Source organism: Salmo salar, chromosome ssa24 (assembly GCF_905237065.1).
Source record: "Salmo salar chromosome ssa24, Ssal_v3.1, whole genome shotgun sequence".
Taxonomy (NCBI): Eukaryota; Metazoa; Chordata; class Actinopteri; order Salmoniformes; family Salmonidae; genus Salmo; species Salmo salar.
In genome coordinates this window covers 35,518,308-35,523,490 of record NC_059465.1, presented here as the reverse complement: position 1 = coordinate 35,523,490, position 5,183 = coordinate 35,518,308, and positions in this window count along the sequence as shown.

Genomic DNA, 5,183 nt, shown 5'->3' with positions numbered 1-5,183 from the left:
GCATCAGTATCATGAAGTGTCATTACTGTGGCTGTTTGGGTGTAACGAATACCGTAGAAGTAAGTTCTCACTGGTTTCATAATCACAGAATCAAATTTGAGCGCTTACATGTTCTTTCACAACTGTGAAATGTGTATGCGGTGGGGGTCTACTAATCTATATGAAATTGTTTTAAGTCGTACCAAGGATCATTTTGCTGTTTGGATTTTAAGACCCCTTGAAGTATAAAACATTTTTTTTTACTAAATAATTTGATGAAAAATGTAATTTGGCCTTACTGCTATTAGCCCATACAAATGCATTGAGTAACAGTCTCACTACATGGAACAGATAGTCTTCCCCCAAAAAATCTAAAGGAAGTTTGTTCTGAAGTATCTGTCTTATATCTGAGAGATTTAAGAAATATCAGGAAACACCATTTTTTTTCTTTCATGTATTTAACCACTTATTTTTGTCCCTAAACAGTTTCAGTATACCGTACCAGTCCAAAGTTTGGACACACCTACTCATTCCAGGATTTACATTTATTTTGACTGTTTTCTACATTGTAGAATAATAGTGAAGATATCAAAATGTGAAATACACACATGGAATCATGTAGTTACCAAAAAAGTGTTAAACAAATCAAAATATATTTTATTTAGAGTTTCTTCAAAGTAGCCACCCTTTGCCTTGAAGACAGCTTTGCACACTCTTGGCATTCTCTCAACCAGCTTCATGAGGTAGTCACCTGGAATACATTTCAATTAACAGGTGTGCCATGTTTAAAGTTAATTTGTGGAATTAATGCGTTTGAGCTAATCTGTTGTGTCAAGGTAGGGGTGGTATACAGACGATAGCCCTATTTGGTAAAAGACCAAGTCCATATTATGGCAAGAACAGCTCAAATAAACAAAGAGAAACAACAGTCCACGTCAGTGAATTCAGAAAATGTCAAGAAAGTTTCTTCAAGTGCAGTCGCAAAAACTATCGAGTGCTATGATGAAACTGGCTCTCATGAGGACCGCCACAGGAAAGGAAGACCCAGAGTTACCTCTGCTGCAGATGATTAGATTTTATTAGGATCTCTTTTAGTCCTCCGTTTGGAGTCATTAAACATTAAAATACAATTTATAATACGTTCACATTTAACACACTATTACAGACATAATACACTGACATATTGACCAGATAAATACTCTAACAGTCTGGAATTATAGATTGATTCCTTCATCTACCACATTCCTGCACAACCTTCCAATATATTATATTTTAATGGTCCTAAAGTATTGTTTGAATTTATATATTGAACGGTTTCTGGTTTGCTCAGATACATTTGTCCATTTCTTTATTGCTCTAATTTGAAATGTTATTTTGCCTATTTCTCTTTTCTGTCTGGATAACACATAGATTGTTCACCATCTATTCCTAGTATTTACTGAATGTCTGTCTCTTACCAACTGAATGCTGTTGTGAATGGAGTTAGGCCTCTTTAAATGGTGTACATTGTGAAATAAAATAAGCATGTTTTTTTATTTTTATTATCTTATTGATTGATGACCAAACAAGAGCATTGTGCATGACTACAACAGAAGAACCATATCTCCACTTTAAACCATTCCTTGCTGCTTTGTTCTGTTCAATCTGCAGCCTGCAGACGCATTTCCTCAGACCACAGAACAGTAGTTCACCTGACTCCCAATTTAATGCATGAGTTGTTTGCTTAATCTTTCCTTGTAAATATTTAGCTATCCTGATCATGCATGCTCTTTTTATATATTTTTTTACATAGATGAGTTATTTGAGACGACTATGATAAGCAGTTGTCTAGCTGCACTCCTAGTAGTTTGGTTTCTGCCACTTCCTCAATTTGTACTCCCCCCATACTTAATTGTATCCCATGTTGTGTTGGCCTTTTCCTGGTGGAACAGACCAACGTAACTTTGGATTTCTAAGTGTTCAAAACAAGGTTGTTCCGGCAAACCCACTATATCTATTTGTAGAGCTTGCTGTACCTGTTGAACCGATTGTCTTGCTGTAAAACTTGTTTCATCTGTAGATATAGTAGCTTGAGTTTCAGATAAGGCAAAAAGAAGGCCGTTGGTTTTGTCGTGGAAATTCTTACACAGGGACACTCAAAGTGAATCTTACATGAATCCTTGTTTATTGTTAGCACGCTGGAGAGGTTCCAGACCAATATCTCACCAGGCTTCTTTCTTTCTAGGCTGAGACCTTGAAACGGATCGTTCGTTCTCAAAACGCGGTCTGGGCGTACTGCCAAATTGCAGCTACCGATAGTGAGTGAGGATTTGTACAGTCAGCCACTTGCATGAACACAGATTGTTTATTAGAACAGCACAATAATTGAAGACAGAAATTAGTTATAAGAAAAGCACAAACATTCATTCCCATTACAGTATATATTAAGTAAAGAAGTGGCCCAAGGCAGCTGCCATACCTGCGGTATTCCACTGGTTAAAGCATGAGGGGTAGAAAACTACCAATTGAAATAGGTGGACTGTTTCCTGTCAGTTAGATATAACTGTACCCAATACAATGCTGCCGCCTCAAACCCATAATGCAATAATTTTGTCAATTATTTCATGATCCACTGAATCACATACCGCACTAAAATCTAAAAATAGTACCACCACAACCTGCCATTATCCATAGCATTGAGCCTGTGGTCAGTCATGTCAACCAATGTAGTGGAATGGTTTTTGCTGTAAGAAGGCTGGCTGGCTGTGATCAGATCATTCTTTTCCATATACTCCCATATTTGTCTACTCGCAATACCCTCCAATATCTTACTGAGTGAAGGGGGTAGACTAATTGGTCCACTACTGGCAGGAGTAATGGGTTCTTTGCTGTCTTTTGGGATTGGACACAGTTTAGCTTCCATACATTTGGGATTGTCCCCTTTTCCAGTGACCAAATAAATATGTATTTCAGTGGAGTCGCAATCTGGGGGGCAGCATAGTGAAGTGAAAAATTGTCCATAAGATCATAACCTGTAGATTTACCATTGGGTAGTGACTTCAACAGGTTTAACACCTCAACTGACACTATTTGTAGACTAAAAGAGCATTTATTTTGTTGTTGCTCATAATATGATCATCAATCCATTGGACAATAGCTTGTTTGGAAGAATGGGTGATTACATTATCGCGCAGTAAATCAATTTTCTTTGTAAAAAAAAATCAGCAAAATGATTGGCAATATCAGCTGTTTTTATTGTTCTCCCTTCAACCTCCACACTAGATGGGTATGATGAAATAGATGTACCAAGTAAGCCCTGAACTGTGTTCCATAGCTTTTTTCTTTTTTTTAATCATTTTAAAACATTCTATAGCGTGATTTAAATCAACCTCTAGATAAATCAGCTCCCAGGGTACAGCAGCCAAATCATTTTGAAATAGCTCATGTTTAAATGTGTAAACCTTTCTCTTGACCACAATCCTTGGGGGTTTCTTTGGAACCTTGGTGTTCATGATTATGGTCTGTCCAGCCCACTGGCATTGATCTGGTTTTTAAGTATTGCAATGGTATACTGCAGGAGATCAGTTCAGTTCAATGCACGTGTCTGAACGGTGACCTAACTTAGTTGATGATCTAGTTCTATCATTAACCATTTTTTTTCTAACCACAGCTCTCGGCATATCTCATTAATGTAGTTATATTTGAATTCCAATTTATATTAAAATCACCCAAGTTTAATACATCTGTTACTATCTGTGGCCTTGTCAAACCCAGTGGTTAAGTCATCCAGATAGGACACCTTAGAGCTAGGAGGTCTGTACACACATCCCACCAATATGGCTGCCTGGTGAGGCAGATGTACTCGAGCCCATTGTGCCTCTACTTGACATACATTAAGGTCATCCCTCCTCTTAAAAAGGTATATGATTCTGAATGTACAGAGCTACACCCCAACCATTCCTATTCCTGTCCCTTCGATGTAGACTAGCCATGAATGTTAATTTTCCCGTAATTTACAGATGCATCCAAATGCGTTTTGGTCAAAGCTAAAATATGAATATTTATGTTGACCAAGTTAAAAACCTCATGCATTTTGTTAGGAAGGCTACATACATTAACCTGAGCTATAGGCAACCCTTTCCTTGTCAAGTGGAGATCAATAGAGCATGTATTCGTAGTGTATCATGACAACTTCAACTATAACAACACAAATTCAGATTTGAACATTGGACTAAAATAGCCAGGGAGTTACTCTAGAGTCCCGATACAGTTGCCCGTTGATGTAAAGTTTATCCATCACCAAGGAGACTCGTTGGTTCAGGCAACGCTTTTCTTTCATAATGGGATAGTTTTTTTTCTCCTTTCGTTGATCTCTGTGGGGAAGTGATCATTCATTCCAAAATCAATGTTTGAGTTCTCTGCCCCTGCTCTTCGCCATTTCCTTTTGCTTAAAATGTTCAAAAAATTCAATAATAGCCTGTGTACTATTCCCAGAGGCCTTACCCATTCTATGGACTGGACAAAGTGACATTTACGCACATCTGTGGGCAGTTTCAGTTGACATAAAGTCACGGAAAGTGTCCTCACGGCTTCTGCTGTTGTCATTCTCCGGTATCCCTGAAAATATGTATTTTTTTAATTTTTTTTATTTCACTTTTATTTAACCAGGTAGGCAAGTTGAGAACAAGTTCTCATTTACAATTGCGACCTGGCCAAGATAAAGCAAAGCAGTTCCACACATACAACAACACAGAGTTACACATGGAGTAAAACAAACATAGTCAATAATACAGTAGAAAAATAAGTCTATATACAATGTAAGCAAATGAGGTGAGATAAGGGAGATAAAGGCCATGGTGGCAAAGTAAATACAATATAGCAAGTAAAACACTGGAATGGTAGATTTGTAGTGGAAGAAATTGCAAAGTAGAAATGGAGATAATGGGGTGCGAAGGAGCAAAATAAATAAATACAGTAGGGGAAGCGGTAGTTGTTTGGGCTAAATTATAGATGGGCTATGTACAGGTGCAGTGATCTCTGAGCTGCTCTGACAGCTGGTGCTTAAAGCTAGTGAGGGAGATGTGTTTCCAGTTTCAGAGATTTTTGTAGTTCGTTCCAGTCATTGGCAGCAGAGAACTGGAAGGAGAGGAGGCCAAAGGAGGAATTGGCTTTGGGGGTGACCAGAGAGATATACCTGCTGGAGCGCGTAATACAGGTGGGTGCTG